Source organism: Littorina saxatilis, linkage group LG16 (assembly GCF_037325665.1).
Source record: "Littorina saxatilis isolate snail1 linkage group LG16, US_GU_Lsax_2.0, whole genome shotgun sequence".
NCBI lineage: Eukaryota > Metazoa > Mollusca > Gastropoda > Littorinimorpha > Littorinidae > Littorina > Littorina saxatilis.
In genome coordinates, this window is record NC_090260.1 from 53,541,241 (window position 1) to 53,559,096 (window position 17,856).

Genomic DNA, 17,856 nt, shown 5'->3' on the forward strand with positions numbered 1-17,856 from the left:
TTCCACTCTCTCACTCAAATATGTGATAAAAATACAAGAAGAGTGGTTGGAACTAGTTTTGAACTCCCAAAATTTACTTGGGGGGAGCTCTAACCCAAGGCCTGCCGTGGGCTCGTGTCTCGAGACCCCGCTGAGAAATAAGATAAGAACCGGGAAAGACTTGGCCAATTGAAACTAATGAAAAAGATAAAATAATTTCACAAAACAAAAACAAACGTAGAGAACAATTGCAACACAAACTCGCGTCTGCTTTCACCACCACGACACACAATAAATGTTGTCACTTTGTACTTTATTGCTTAATATAATGGCAGCTAATACACATACGTACAGACAAGACGAGTTCTCAGAGGATTGGTGGGCTTCAGCCTGAGCGTACAATATCTCTGTCAGGCGACAAAAGGGTTAATCCCATGCTAGATCATTCTCATACATCTACAGGGCACTCACTGACCCCAATACTAGCAGATCACACAACCATCCTTTTATCAAAAAATTCAATACACTGTCCTCTTCACAATGCCAACTATTACAAACACCCCTACCATGGACAATGTCATCACAACTTCCGGTTAAAGTTTGGATTACACTATACAGGGAGAGCACACTTGACGTTCACAACAGTCACAAATAATGATTACCGAGAGAACCCCGTAAGACAATAAAACTAGATCTAAAATAAAAAAAATAAAATATAAAATATAAAACTGAACCTGAACCTAAAACTAAACCTAAAACTAAACTGAAAACCCCTTAGGAAAGAGTAGTCTACAAACGACGTCTGCTCCCTGTAAACACAAAAGCACACACACCCAGGGTACATTACTGCCTGTTTCACAGTGGGTATGTACATCAAGGTATTACAACCTCTTACCTGCTTTCTCTGTGTTGGAACATAATTTTCTTCACTCCCTTTCACCAAGTTTAAATGGCGATTTTATCATCAAATCTTCACAATGTCTGTCGTAATTCTTTCAATACAACTCATTAACAAAGCTAACACTACATTAATAACACATTAATGCCATCTTGTTCTTCACTGAATTCAACTATAAGCAAAGGAAAGGATGTACGAACCTCTTCTCATGTCTCTTCTCTCGGTCACGCTACCTCTGACCAAAACATGCAAACCGCGGCATCCTCCTCCATCTGCAATTATTACGGAACTATCAATAGCGACTAAATTAACGATTTTGATTTCCTGTCGTATCCAAGATGTTGTCATCTCAGATTACTGACTGACTTCACTATGAAATTAATACTTTTCCCGGAAATCTACCACAATTTATGTGTTATCATAGTACACTTTCTTCTAATACTGTGTACAACACGGTTTAACAACATAGTATCGGCTGTCACATCACGCTTCCACTTCAACTCTTAATCAACCCTGTGACGTCACCTCGTCAAAAATAGACTGTCTTTCACAACTCAACTAAAAGTTCAATTTTCTGATCAATCGTTTTCAAAACCATTCCTTATAACTACCAACATAATATTCTCCCAAAATATCATCCTATTTTACCAATATACCTGTGATTAATCATCAATTTTCATCAAAAATATGATTTGCACCGGCGCCATCCACAAACAGGCTTTTCTCACAACAAGCACCACTTCAAATCCAACAAATTTTCATCCTTAATCTCACCATCGATCATACAAATATAAAATCAAAATTACCTCCACGTCTGGCATCACAATCTACCACATTAGATCACCGGATGCTGCCAAGAATCTCTATTTCTTTCCCGATTCTTTTCTCAATACTGCGCCAGCATGTCTTCTCGACTTCTCAGTCAGGCGGAAAAGGAACAACTTCGCGCGCGTCTCCAATCACATGACCCAAAAATACTCTCCTGCCAAAAACCTAAATCCTTCAGTACTCGTGATTCAAACCACTTTCCAACTCACAAGTCCTTCGTGAACTCATACCCTATCAATCAAAATAAAATCTTAATAACACAAAAACGTATTTTGTTGTCAAAACATAATTTGCAGCAAATCTACATTTTAACCTCAGCAACGCAAACCCTTTTTGACTAACGTAGTTGTTTCCCTTACACCACAAATCCCTCGCACTTGGTTACATGTGGAAGGGGGGTCGCCGTTCGGCAGTGTAATGACACACTGAAACAGTTCTATTGATGTGCGCGATTTGTTTTTTTTCCTTCATAATAACTGGTATTTCATGTGGCCAACGTACTGTATGTTCATCGAACAATTCTGCATACTAAGTTTGTGTGGCTCTTCGTTCTTCAGAAACCACCAGGCCACTGGGGTGTGATTTGATTGATTGTTTTGTAAACTGTTGTTGGTTACATGTTGAATTTAATCTTATAAATAGTAACTGGTTTTTTTGCTTCATTCTTTTTTCTCTCTCCCTTTTGCTCTCCTGTCTATCTGAACCCTAAAGCGTTTTACGTTTGGAGATTTTATTACAATTTATGAGTGAGGTGCGAATCATGTGAGAGTGTGTGGTACTTGTGTGTAAGGCTCGGTGCGAGTGAATTGTTTTATTTTCTCTAAGCCCGCGGTTTGCGCCCGCGACATATGGTGGAGATGCCGGGGAATACTCTGTAAGAGTTCCCATCAGATAAATAGAGAGCAAGTTTTTTTTGTTTTTTTTCTTATTTGATCTTCTTTGTCTTTTCTATCTTTATTCTTTGTGACGGTTTGTGAGGTTTTGTTTGTTGGACTGGGTGAGTGCTGGTGTGTAAGTGACAGCAGCGGGTGGTTATTGAGGTTGTCTGGTGGTTTGTCCTATAGCTAGGACTGCCGCGGGCTAGATACCTGCCTCCCATTTCCTCATTCCAGGGTAGTATCTTTTCCCAGTCCTTTAATTTCAAAACTATTCGCAAACGTTCATTTTTGGTTAGACATTTTCCTTCCCTAAAATATAATTGACATTTTATTATACTTGTTCTATTGTTGTTTTCCCAAAACAATAGTACTGGTTATTTTTCCGCGATCCTGTTTAGAAATAAACCAGTGTTGGATTACGTCCGCAATTAGTGACCGAGAAACAAGTGTGTTGTTGTAAAGACAAAGATCTCCTTTTCCAAATTCGATTTCATCTATGATGCAGTAAATTTATTTCGATACATTTGTAACGTTAATGTATGAGTAACTTGTAACTTGTAAAGATATTGTGAGCTATATCGATCCATTAACGTTTAAACAGCCATTCTTTCCGTCTTATGGCAGCGAGGCCAGTTGTTGCGGCTCGAACCAGATCAGTTATGGAAGCAAAAGCGAAAGAAGCCAGAGCTCTTGCTTTGGAAGAAATTAAAGCTATTCGTACAGTCGGTGAGGAGTTGGGTCTTAGGGATGAGGCTTTGCGTGAGTATATCCTTGACGAGAAGAGAGCTATTGCAGCTAGGGAAGAGAGGGAGTTAGAAGCCATCAAAATAGAGACTGAAAAAGCCAAGTTAGAAGAGTCCAAGTTGGCTAGGGCACAGGCCAAAGAGTTGAAAGAACAAGAGTTGAAAGCAGCCAGAGAGCTAGAAGAACTAAAAATTCAAGCTAAAGCAGAAGCTGAGGTGAAGCGTGTGAATGAGGCTAGAGAACTAGAGGACGTCAAAATCCAAAAGGCTAGGGAACTAGAAGACATCAAGATCCAAGCCGCTAAGGATGTGCAAAGACAGATTGATGAGAGGGAAGATAGGAAGGAGAGAAATAGAAGAGAAGAGAAAGAGAAAGATAGGGAAGAGAAGGAAATCAAAGTTGAGTCTGCTAAGATTGTGTTCCCCGATTTCAATGAGAAGGATGAAGATATCGAGACGTACCTCATTCGGTTTGAAAGATTCTGTCAACAAGTGACTCAACAAAACCAAACAATTCAAATGTCTCATCACCTGTCAATAGAAGTGATCAAACCAGTTCTCCCAGACACTTGCCATTCCATCATTTAGGACCAGGTAACTGTTGGAAATGTGGGAAGCTAGGTCACGTGGCCCGCCAGTGTGTAGTTGACAGGTCAAAGATGAAGAAAGATGAAATCAGCAAGAACATGCCAGAGGGTTGCGCAATTCATAACAGTCTGTGTGAGGATTGCATAGTTAGGACTCAAGGGGAGACGTTTGAGTCTACTGCCAAAGTTGACGGAAGGCCTTGTGTAGTGTGGAGAGACACTGGGTGTAGGGGAATAGTCATTGCCAACGAGATGGCTATAGACGCTGAAGAGACAGGGAGGACTAGGGAGCTCGAAGGAGTGTTTCCCGGGGTGGAAGGGAGAACGGTTTGTCCCTTAAAGATTGTACACCTCGATTCCTGTTATATCACGACATGGGTGGTTGTTGCTGTCGCACCCACGTTACATGTGCCTGTCCTCATTGGCAATTATGCACAGCTCCCTTCAGGAGAGAGCGTTGAGATTCCTGTGTATGGGAAAAAGAAGAGTGTTGTCGGGGTGGTCACGCGTGCTCAGCAAAAGAAAGAGGACCGAGGGCCAGCAGAGATTGTTGTGCCAGAACCTGTGTCAGGTAAGACTGTAGCAGAAGTGCTGCATGAGCAGGAAAATGATCCCAACCTGGAAAGATTGTGGACATTAGCGCGTAATCAGATGCCTCCAAAACAACAGGGGAAAGGGAAAGTTAGATTCATAGTCAGGAAGGGATTACTCCAGAGAGAGTACACTGGAGTTGACGGTGTTGATCACCGACAGCTTGTGGTTCCCACATCTTTGAAGAACGAGGTGATACGCCTAGCGCATGATCCTCCTATGGCGGGGCACCTAGGAGTACGAAGAACAACGAACCGGATTTGGACAGAGTTCTATTGGCCGGGCATGTGTAACGACATACGCAGGTACGTCAGATCCTGTGACGCATGTCAGCGTACCGTTGCCAAGGGTTCGGTGAGACCCGTGATGTTGGAACGGATTCTGTAATGAAATTGTGTAGTTGGTAGTTATGTGAGCTTCTTCTTGGGGGTGGGGGGGGGGGGGGGGGGGGTTATTAAACCATCAGATCACAAAGTAAGACTTCGTTGTAATGTGCAGATATTTGTTCAGGTGCCCACCATTTTCTATGTGAAAACATGTTGCTAACTAACATGAACCCAACCATAAAACGTGATGTAGGTGAGTAGCCCATCTAGAAAAAAAGAACCTGTTCTAATTCGGAATTAGAACAGGTTCGTTTTTCTAGATGGGCTACTCACCTACATCACGTTTCATGGTTGGGTTCATGGTTAGTTAGCAACATGTTTTCAAATTCTCATCAGGCAATCACGGCTGACACTAAACACGGAACAGGTGGGAAAGACATAATTCAATTTACTCACCTTCCTTGCATTGTGAGACTGGCCATATGAATCTGCTGAAGTAGTTCCTGCACATATTTAATCAAATATTCATCTTAATAACGTGTTAATATCGCTTGTTCTAGCAAATCAGACTTGACAGTTTTCTGAAGGCTTGCACAATTTAAGAGCTTGCCTGTCCCCAATCATTACAATAAGAAACAACATCTAGTATGCAAGTATTTTCAGGGTATGAAGGTTTTAATATAATGTCGGTTCTTCTGGGGGCATGGAGAAACACCTTACACAAAGTAGAACATACACAACAAATTTCAAACAATTGAGGTCACACCATAGTTTTACTCACAAACAAACAACAGCAATACAATAAACAGTCTGCAAACGCCTACATGTTGTCTACACTAGGTATAAAGAAACAAAGAAGCACATGAAGACGGGCTTTGTCAAGTAGACCATTATAGCGAATGAGCAACAGCTGATGATCCAGACCACCAAATTGACATGATTAATTCCCCTTATTCAGTTTGTGATTGTAGTCATATTGACGATGCATGACTTCAATTTTTCAAAGTAAGTCTCTTGGTGCGTTTACGGATACATTCATTGTCACAATTACGACATGCTAATGTCTACCCTGGGTAAACTTCAATTCATGACTTTTTTTAACTGGCATAGAAATTATGAGCATACCAGAATTATTTTCCTGTAAGACTGTCTTCTTCTTTTTCTTCTTCTGCGTTCGATATTCATGGCTGTCATATCGTCAGGTCAGTGGCTGCCATTAAGTCTGCATCAATTAAATAAATAATTAAGGAAAAAAACCACCCTTACATCATAATAAATCAGAACCATCAAAACCACCCCCCACCCATCCAATAAAACCTGCATACAAAAACACTTCAAAATAAAAAAATGAAAACATTTAATTCCACTTCAAAAATATAAAAGTTGTTATGCTTTATTTTCATTATCTCTTTACACACACAAAAATTGCTGTGCAAATCTTTTTAAAAACATCAATGCCCGAGACACCAGTAACCTGTTTATTTTGTTGACCTTGTAGTTTTTCAGTTTAAGAGGCTGTTCAAAAAACAGTTTCCCTGGAATCTGCACTATGATAACCATGAATAATACCGTAGGGAAAATATTACATCACCAAGACCTAAAAAATAACACCAACCGACACTCCTCACCCTTATTTCACCCACTATGCCAACCCAAAGACTGGAAAATAATAATCAAATACAGAATGAACAAAAATGCTTGATTTCATTTCTTCAATGATAAGTTGAAAATCTTCATTCTTCATAATAATGTTATTGACATAAACTCAACTCAACTCAAATTTTATTGGCTTCAATTTTCATAGAAGAATTTGTCTTGCGCTTGGGATAAAGTAAGAGTATAACATATAAAAACAGCATTCATATCACATTTCATGTATCACACACAGTAATCACTAGTATAAGCCTACAATTATCACATTTGTACCTGTATCATACATGCAAATAAATAGTATCACATTTCCACGTATCACACACAATATATACATTACATAACATACAGCAAGCTTCCATCTCCCGCGCCCCCCCCCTCCCACACATACATACATGTGTAATTGTCACAATTTACAGAGTTTTATGAAAAAATGATGCGATAAAAATCAAAGGGAAAACATTTGTTCATATACTGATACCTTATTTACCTTGTGGCTTGTGTGCCCCAGGTTTAGGAGCTGCTCAAACGTCCATTGCTCCTCAGTCTGCAAGAAATTAAGCGATGGCCTGAAGGAGAATGGAAAGCAAATCAGCACCCTGTGTATGTGTGTGGGTGGGTGTTTTAGATAAATAGGCGGGGTGTGTGGGTGTGTGCAATAGGCACCACGCCTAATGCAGTCTGCAAAACAAGTGCAACACTTCTACAGAGCTTTTATGATACAAAGCTTCAAATAAGAAACACATTACAATCAAATGAAAGCTGAGCCTGTCATTGCAAAATAAGAAGGAATATACAACAATCCAGTGGCATGTAAAATATTGTTCCTTCAGAAAGATGGCTCTGACAGCAGAAACAATTTAACTTGAAGTTTGAGTCAAAAATTATTTCTCTACATTAGCGAACGTAGGCTACTTGCAGTTATACCCCTCACACATGACATATTCACAGATTGAATAACAGTTTAGCATTTAGCTGATTATCTGATAAGTGATATTTTTTAATTTGCTATTTATAAATTACAGTTATAGTAAACTAACACTGTCGCACAAAGTATGTGACTTTAAAAAAAGATTTGTTTGAAATCATGTGAGCTCTGTCCACTAGATGATGGAGAAGGGAATTTTTCCAGTTGAGTCTGCAACATGGATTTTTTCTCTCTCGGATAACAAATACAGTATGGTAGGAAAAATTTAGGGTTGGTGTGGCGATAACTTCTTCTTCTGCGTTCGTGGGCTGAAACTCCCATGTACACTCGTGTTTTTACGTGTATGACCGTTTTTACCCCGCCATTTAGGCAGCCACACGCCGCTTTCGGAGGAAGCATGCTGGGTATTTTCGTGTTTCCATAACCCACCGAACTCTGACATGGATTACAGGATCTTTTCCGTGCGCACTTGGTCTTGTGGTTGCGTGTACACACGAAGGGGGATAAGTCACAGCAGGTCTGCACACAAGTTGACCTGGGAGATCGGAAAAATCTCCACTCTTAACCCACCAGGCGGCCGCGGCCGGGATTCGAACCCTCGACCTTCCGATTACGAGGCCGACGTCTTACCACCCCGCCACAGCGCCCGTCGTGTGGCGATAACAATAAAGATATGTCATAGTGACTTGACTAATTGATTTGAATTCTGCTGCAGGTCAGTCGCCCCCCACCTCCTGCTCCTGGACCTGGTTGCCTACTACAACTTCGAGGAAATACGACAGGACACCCTTCAGCTTGCTGCACCATGGTGTCTCTTGGAGAACAGCAAGGAACAGATACAGGTGGGAATAACCGAAGCCAGCCAAGTGAAACTGTTGTCCTCTACGTTATGATTACGTACTCCAGCAGACATCAACTTGTGGTCGACGTGCGTGGGTTTTGCTCAAAATACGTAAGTATTCGTCAGTGTTTGGCTTCTCGAATTAAGTTTCAACTTAATCTCTGTCTCGAACCACAGGCGGAAGGTATCGTTCACTGGACCACTACTTACATAGAAAGACTATACTGAACGAATCGTCGGTAAGCTTACCACACTGTCATACTGTCATACTCATAGTGATATCACTGATACATTTGTACAGGTATTAAAACGTGGCTGTTTGCTGAAAAAATCGTTGTGAAAAATTGTAATGTCTCTGAAGTTTGATTCAGTCCGTCATTCATTTTGATGGGAAGTCAACCCTTGGTGAGGCTAATACTAATATTGTTTTGATCTGTATTCTGCCAGTGCCATTGCCAACTGCCATTGTTGTTCTTGTGGAGTTCTAGAACAAGCTCTGGTTTGAATGACCAGCTAAAATTAATGCTAATAGTAAATAAGTACATTATTTTTGCATTAGCGGGGTATACAAAATATTTTATTAAAAAAATACCGCATGGTTTTGCTTGATCAAATCATTTATCAGCTAACAATATGCTTTTATTTCAGTTGGACCTGACTTGAGCATGATTCCGTTGTCTCCGCAACAACAGCTTGATTGAGATACAGGCATGTCCAGTTTTCAGCAAGTGCAGGCTGAGTGTGAAGATCTGATTGCTGATCTAGACACAACATAAGCTGCTTGACACTATTCCAAGGTAAGCGAGAAGCTTTGAAAATAGTTACTTTAATTCAGTAATGCGTAATTATGTATGCAATACTCCTGCTGGTGAGTTCACTACAAACAGGTACTACATTAGAACTAGAAGAATAGGTTCCACAAGAACATTTCTGACTGTTGATGCCACTAAAACTCTCGTTACATCCTGCATTCTGTGTAGATTAGATTACAGCAAATCCCTTCTCATAGGCTGCCCTGACTCCACTCTCCAACCCTTGCAAAAAGTACAACACTCTGCAGCACTCCTCTCATGAAAGAACTTCACTGGCTTCCTGTGTCTCAACGTATTAGGTATAAAGCTGCCTGCTTCTGCTACAAGATCATCTCTGAATCGGCACCTGCCTATCTTTCGGAACTGGTCTCCCTCTACACTCCCTCTCGCACCCTTCATTCTTCTGCTGATGCTCGACTTCTCCGTCAAGGTTGCTTTAAACGCAAGGCTCATGGCTTCCGCACGTTTTCATATCATGGCCCTCAGTTATGGAATTCACTCCCCTTTCTATTACGTCACTCTCCATACATTTCATCTTTTAAGTCCAATTTGAAAACTCACTTGTTCCAACAACATTACGGATAGTTCCTTAGGCCAACGGTAACATCGGCCCCCAAAAATAGGGTCGGTAGGTCGGGATTTTTTTTTTCTCCAAAAAACATCAAATTATTTTGCCAAAAAACAAACTTTGTTTTAAAATTTTGATTTTTTTTTTCTCCCCCAAATGCCCAAAAAAAGTCTAGGGTCGCGCAAAAAAATAGGGTCGGTCGGGATACCGTAAACAGACTTCTTTTTTTTTGGCCTTAGCATAGAGTCTGGGGATGTGAGATGTGCATGATGTGTTGTTTGAATCTGACAGTGATTGTATGAATTTTTTATACACGTATTGTTGTCACGCGCTTTGAACTTCTGATAAGGCGCTTTATAAATGCCCGTTATTATTATTATTATTATAAGTAGATACACACTTGTAAACTTATGTTAGTTTTCACACGTGAGCATGAAGTGCCTTTATGAGAAATGTATAGTGGCTTGCAATATTGAATTTGAGGGATGTTTACAGTTATGTAATATATTAGCACAGCTCAGTTTTTGAGTCACTTGAGAAAAAGTGACTCTATGTAATCGGTCAGTGTTAGTCTGTCCGGCCGGCCGGCCGTCCGTAGACACCACCTTAACGTTGGACTTTTCTCGGAAACTATCAAAGCGATCGGGCTCATATTTTGTTTAGTCGTGACCTCCAATGACCTCTACACTTTAACGATGGTTTCGTTGACCTTTGACCTTTTTCAAGGTCACAGGTCAGCGTCAAAGGAAAAATTAGACATTTTATATCTTTGACAAAGTTCATCGGATGTGATTGAAACTTTGTAGGATTATTCTTTACATCAAAGTATTTACATATGTAGCCTTTTACGAACGTTATCAGAAAAACAAGGGAGATAACTAGCCTTTTCTGTTCGGCAACACACAACTTAACGTTGGGCTTTTCTCGGAAACTATAAAAGTGACCGGGCTCAAATTGTATGTGAACGTGACTCATTGTGTTGTGAATAGCAATTTCTTCCTGTCCATCTGATGCCTCATATAATATTCAGAACTGCGAAAGTGACTCGATCGAGCGTTTGCTCTTCTTGTCTTCAGGGTTCCGTGAGAACAGTGAAATTCTCCTTTGAGGACTGAAATATATCTTGGATAATTGGTCTTAATTGGGGGGTGGGGGGGGGGGGAGATTTAAAACATAAGTACATTCACATGTGTTTTTCATTTTCACTGTGTAAAGGTGGGGAGGTCCTTCTCTACTTGTTTCTTTGTTTTCCCATTGACATATATTTTGTTCTTGTCTATATTTTTTACATAGGTGCTGTCCTCATCCCCAGCCGACTGTTTCCGCTGAAGCCGTGAAGGATGCTTCTTCATGTAGGCGTGGACATCTTTTTCGTCGCCGTGCAAGGCTTCCAGTTCCAGTACCATATAATTTTGTGAATACTCTGGGGACCTGTCATCAACTTTGGAAGGACGCTTTATTTTAACACTTTGTACCCCATCTATGTTGACCAAGATTTTTTAAGCCGAGACCAGCTGTGCTGCAGCAGGTCACTCAGAATTGTAGAAACTGTATCAACAGGCTAGAATCCTGGCGTTAGATCAACGTTACAGGAAGCGACTGAAGCTAACAGTCTAAGCAGGATGCGGATATGTGCCGAATGATAACAGATGCAATGTACATAGTGACTGTGTGTACCTGGGAGACAAGGAGTTAAGGCCACATCTGAACTGAGGATTTAGTCTCTCCATAATCAAACGCTGAAGAAGATTTCAGAATGAACTTTGTTAGATAAATTATGGTTGTTATGATCGTCACATTTTAGGTCCCCCCCTTCCCCCCTTTTCAAACTTCCCCGCTTTTCAGACCTTACATTTTTGGATTTTCTGTTCACAACCTGTTGTACATTTACCTAGATATTAAGCAGATTTCCTCCTTTTTAAGACCAGCTTATTTTTTTATTCTTGGAGGCCTGAAAAGGGGGTTTGGAAGGACACTATTTGTTTGTTCGAAATTCAGAATTCAAATAATTCTTCATCAACGAGTTATTACTGCCTCACCATAGCAGTTAGGCCAGTCTTACTAACTCTTACTTTTATTAATGTGCCGTGATGCAAAGACGTTGAGCAGTTTTCAGATGTTTATGAATCTAGGGCTTTCAAAATTTACTGACATACAATACAATACAATACAATAAAATAACTTTATTAATCTCTAAAAGAGAAATTGCATTGCTGAGCTTTTGTGTCCGTAATAATAACATACATAAAACATTCAAAAATAAACATTTGTTCTTTGTCATGCATACATTCTTGTGTTCTTATACATTTCTTCATGTTGGACTCCATGACTCCATGACATCCAAACATGAAGTTCAGTTACCCCTTTTTAACTTTGAAGGTCACATTGTGGGCGAATTTTTAGCAAAAAGTTGGAACATGGTATGACTGTTCTTACTCACAAGGGAAGTGATTTTGTTATTTACTGATTTTCATTTTGTGTGGCCTTCTTTCACCCATTTAATCATTCATACATGTTCATACCCAAGGGAAGTAATTCACATATATCTATGGCCAATGTTTTCACAGGGCATCTATAGTGTGGATGAACACTGTCTCCACTCAAAATAGTCCTTTGCTATTGTACATTGTGAATCAGCATTTTTGTTTTTGTCCTGTTTGAATAAAGTGCAATCATTTTACAACCAAAGTGTTAATGTTAAAGATGTTTACATAATGTGTGAAGGATGATGCATTTGAAAACTAATATTGTTAAATGTAAATTGACCTGTGACAAGTCAGCATAGTGCAATATCCAAGCATGAAACCCGCACACAATTCCCAAACAACATGCTTTCTTTTCCACAAAATTCCATCCAGTGGAAAACAATTATGTGAACGTCATAACATGGTGTTTTTTTACATTAATAATCAAGCCTTACACCAACTAAAATGGTGTTAATAGGCATTTGAGCAAGCTTTAACACCAACATAACATGGAGTTAATAGGCATTTGAGCAAGCTTTAACACCAACATAACATGGGGTTTTGCATGTTATACCAGCAATAACATGATGTTAATCACATTACAAGCAAGCTGTAACACCACCAAAACAAGCAGTTTTGCAAGTTAAGTCTACGATAACATGATGTTAATCACATTACAAGCAAGCTGTAACACCACCAAAACAAGCAGTTTTGCAAGTTAAGTCTACGATAACATGATGTTAATTACATTACAAGCAAGCTGTAACACCACCAAAACAAGCAGTTTTGCAAGTTAAGTCTACGATAACATGATGTTACTTGGCGTTAAACCAAAGCTTTAATGCCATCAAAACTTGGAATTTTTGCATGTTACAGACATGCTGTAACATGGTTTAACATGATGTTTTGACCGTCGCAAAACGCGCTGAAATTCCAGGCAATTTCGCTGCGATAACTTCAACAAAATCCAATCAAAATCTGGCGTTGTCGTGAACACCAAAATGTGATAAACCCATTGAAACTTGAAGTTTTGTTGGGATTTTGAGTAGTTTTGTAAGATACAAAACGCCACTTTTCGCCCAGTGTTCAGAGCTCTATCAATGGTTTGAAAGAAAAAACATACTTTTCCATTTTTGACGTTCTTGTTCCCTTCCCTGTGAAATTTACTGTCCGTAGGTTACCGGATTTTGTTAATGTCCGTGAAAACCTCAACTTTTCATTGCTGAGTGCCTAGTGATAGCTATCCCCCTCAACGACCTAGCACTGCTGAATCCTGATTCTTCCCATTGTTTGATTCTGTAAGGAAATTGTGTAGTTGGTAGTTATGTGAGCTTCGTCTTGGGGGGTGGGGGGGGGGGGTTATTAAACCATCAGATCACAAAGTAAGACTTCATTGTAATGTGCAGATATTTGTTCAGGTGCCCACCATTTTCTATGTGAAAACATGTTGCAAACTAACATGAACCCAACCATAAAACTTGATGTAGGTGAGTAGCCCATCTAGAAAAAAGAACCTGTTCTAATTCGGAATTAGAACAGGTTCGTTTTTCTAGATGGGCTACTCACCTACATCACGTTTCATGGTTGGGTTCATGTTAGTTAGCAACATGTTTTCAAATTCTCATCAGGCAATCACGGCTGACACTAAACACAGAACAGGTGGGAAAGACATAATTCAATTTACTCACCTTCCTTGCATTGTGAGACTGGCCATATGAATCTGCTGAAGTAGTTCCTGCACATATTTAATCAAATATTCATCTTAATAACGTGTTAATATCGCTTGTTCTAGCAAATCAGACTTGACAGTTTTCTGAAGGCTTGCACAATTTAAGAGCTTGCCTGTTCCCAATCATTACAATAAGAAACAACATCTAGTATGCAAGTATTTTCAGGGTATGAAGGATTTAATATAATGTCGGTTCTTCTGGGGGCATGGAGAAACACCTTACACAAAGTAGAACATACGCAACAAATTTCAAACAATTGAGGTCACACCATAGTTTACTCACAAACAAACAACAGCAATACAATAAACGGTCTGCAAACGCCTACATGTTGTCTACACTAGGTATAAAGAAACAAAGAAGCACATGAAGACGGGCTTTGTCAAGTAGACCATTATAGCGAATGAGCAACAGCTGATGATCCAGACCACCAAATTGACATGATTTCCCCTTATTCGGTTTGTGATTGTAGTCATATTGACGATGCACGACTTCAATTTTTCTAAGTAAGTCTTGGTGCGTTTACGGATACATTCATACAAGTGTTCCCTTCTTTAGCCATACAATAGGTAAAGAGATCAATAACTGAATAAGGCACATGGGTCCAAATTGGGGAAAACAGTAGCACCTTACAGTCCTGAAAGTACTATATATGGTAGATATCCAATTATTCAAGCAAAACAAAACACACACAGAAACTAGTTTCTTTGAAAAAAATAGACAAGAAATATTGTGTGCTATTGCCATACTGAAATTCCCACTTAAATCGCAGGGTAGCTGCCTGCTTAGCTGTGCATATAGGACCTACCTGTCACGTTGAGAGGGACTTTGTTGTCATCATCAGAAACGTCAGAGCATTCAAATTGAGCATCGAGTTCAGAATCAGCATCTGGAAACAGAATCAAGTTAGAAATATTGATTTAAAGTACAATCCCCCCTCAAAAAATAGTTGTTGCGCACGTTACAAGCCCATGTCGTGTAATTTTGCCTTTGTATAGACAGTAGCATATTATACACTTTCTGGGGGTACCTGTTGCCATCCATCCGAGTTAATCGAAGCCAAAACTTCATACACTTTATGTGCGTCACCACAAACAGAGGATAACGTCCTGTTTCACCGTAAACTATATGCCTTGGTGACTTCGAATGGACACCGACAAACCTTTTAATGGCAGACAAATGTACTCTTTCAACAATTTGTTGATCAGCAGAGAGTCCCCAGACCTCCGAACCGTACGTCAAGATCGGTTGTATTTGACTGTCAAACAGTTTAAAAAATGTATCAGGAGAATATTCCCCAATACTCCAAAGAAGTTTGAGGATAGCTGATACTCCCTTTCTCGCGCGATCAGCAAGGTCGTTTAGAGTGTGGGAGAAAGAGATTCTTGTGGACATATAGACTCCTAAATATTTATACATGTTTACAACTTTCACTTCACTATCACCAAAGAACCATTTTTCTCGTAATGCTAGATGACCACCGTTTCTAAACACAACTATGTTCGATTTAGCCATATTTACGACTACCTGAAGCTTCTTTGAGGTGGTCAATAAAACATTTAGCTGGTTTTGTAAACCGATGACACTATCAGAGATTAAAACCACATCATCCGCAAACAACAAAATCAATAATTCGACTAAATCCGGTGACAATTGAATACCGTGTCTTCCATTTGCCATAATGTCTTTGGTTAATTCGTTAATAAACAATGAGAACAAAATCGGTGAGCAGTTTTCACCCTGTTTTAGGCCGACTGGACACATGAATACATCTGAAAGTTCACCTCCTGCTCGAACACACGTTTTCACTGTCGTATACATACTTTTAAGGGCTAAAACAATCTTTCCACTCATGCCATTCTGATCCAGTACTTTCCATAGTTTATCCCTGTGAACAGAGTCAAACGCTTTCCGAAAATCTATAAAGGCTGCATACAGTTTTCTATGTCTCAACAACTGTTTCTGTACGGTTCCAAACAGTGTAAATATGTGATCTACTGTAGAGTGATCTTGGCGAAAACCAGCTTGCTCCTCCCCAACAACTTCGTTCTCTTCTATCCAATCAGAAATACGTTTATTCAAAATAAAACTATATAATTTGCTGCATACATTCAGCAACGAAACACCTCTATAATTATCCGGTGAATCAATATCTCCTTTCTTATGAATTGGGTGCAAAATCGAGTGTGACCATTCATCGGGAAACAAACCGTTGTCAAATAAATGATTAAAAAAATTGGTCAAAAAAGGCAAAAGTATATCAATACCATTCTTATAAAACTCGTTAATCAACCCATCTGGGCCAGCTGCCTTTCCATTTTTTAGCGCCCGGGCTGCACGCATTACCTCATCATGTGTGATCAATTGGTTTAAAGAGTCACAATTTCTCAGCTCTCCTTGCTCAAAACTTTGATCACCTTCATTACCTGGGGTATTTGTTTCCGCAGGTGGTACGGTACCAAAAACATCACGAAAATGCTCATACCACTGTTCCATCGATATGTTGCATTGTCCACCAAGAGATGGTCGCACTGAACGGACTGTTTCCCAAAACTTTTTAGGGTCCTTTAAATTTGCATGCAATGACTCAACCACAGAATCTTTATATAATTCCTTTTTTTGCCTCAACAACTCTTTATATTCTCTGCGCTTCTGAGAATACTGCAATCTGTCTTCATCTTCGTCCGAATGGCTAGCCCTGCGAAGGAGTTGCCAAACAACTTGACGGCTCTGCCTACATTCAAGATCAAACCAAATTCTTCTTTTTTCTGAGCCGACAAATATAACCTTTCTCATGCATTCTCCAGCATAAAACAAACTTTCATTAAACTTTGCAAGCGACTGGTTGACATCAATATCAATGAGCACCGTTGCTTCTTCAATAATACCTTTAACATGGTCGCTCTGCATGTGACAGTGAAACTCTGCACATTTCTCTTCGTTCCATTGGTATTTCGAACAAGAATATTGTTTACCATGGGTTTTGGGGTAACACACGCCATTCTTAGTGGCAATAAACAATTCCACCAATAAATGTTTGGTCTCAACCATGGGCACAACTTTTAAATGTTCGCAAAGTGAACGTCATTTTTGAGAAACAATAAAATAATCAATAACGCTGCTGCCACTTTGTGATATGTATGTGAAATTTCCAGGGAAGCCTGCTTTCTGTAATCCATTCAGAATCACTAGACCAAATTCTTCGCAAATGTTAAGAAGGTATCGGCCAAACGCATTCACAACTTTGTCCATGGAAACTCTCGGCATCTTAAGGTCATCAATGTCACTGACGCGGGCAGTAATGTCGGAAAGATCAGCAATCGGGTCTGTGTTTTTAACGTTCAGAGATGCAGTTCTTGAGTTCAAATCACCACAAATTATCATTGGCAGATATCCACATTCCCTCACAGCTTCTAAAAGACTATCTTCAAGAAGTGAAACACCATTATATATATCTGTCTCTTCGTAATATGGGGCTGATTCTGGTGGGAGATAAGCACCGATTAGCAAACAGTCAGTGTCGATCCCCAAGACATGGTGAGACAACTTCAACACAATAATATTATCCGTTTCTATCTCAATCTGCTTAATGTACTTACACAACTCCTTTCTCACTAGAAACATAATTCCCCCCAATCGCCGCGCATGAATACTGTCTGACACTTTTACAGCTGGGGATGGGAAAATTACATGGGATTGACACTGTAATAACGAGTTCGGTACCAGTTCACTAAATGTTTCCGTGAAAAGGAGAATGTCGTACTTTAACAAGGTTGTGATATCTGTATCTCTCAAAAAGTTCCAGATGCCTTCGACATTAAGCGTAGCCAACGATAACGTTGTTTTAGAGTGTGTGGTGGTAGCATTAGCGCAAGGCACATCAGGGATGTGAGTGCGCTGTGTGGGTTCCTGGCATACCTGAGATGCTGATGGATGTGCGGAGGGAGAGAGAGACGGAGCGAGAGAGAGAGAGAGAGAGAGAGAGAGAGAGAGAGAGAGAGAGAGAGAGAGATAGAGAGACGGAGGGGGAGAGAG

At 39.9% G+C, this 17,856-nt stretch overlaps 2 long non-coding RNA genes across 2 annotated transcripts; one reads left to right on the plus strand and one right to left on the minus strand.

Moving 5' to 3' along the window:
• Positions 1-275: 275 nt before the first annotated feature.
• LOC138951237 (uncharacterized) lies at positions 276-2,086 on the minus strand. The gene is made up of 2 exons (XR_011451065.1): positions 1,078-2,086; positions 276-788 (listed from the first exon to the last, which is right to left on the minus strand). It is a non-coding gene; the product is annotated as an uncharacterized lncRNA (long non-coding RNA).
• Positions 2,087-8,138: 6,052 nt separating this feature from the next.
• On the plus strand, positions 8,139-12,317 carry LOC138951238 (uncharacterized). Its single transcript, XR_011451067.1, has 3 exons — positions 8,139-8,360; positions 8,898-9,046; positions 10,923-12,317. It is a non-coding gene; the product is annotated as an uncharacterized lncRNA (long non-coding RNA).
• Positions 12,318-17,856: the final 5,539 nt, after the last annotated feature.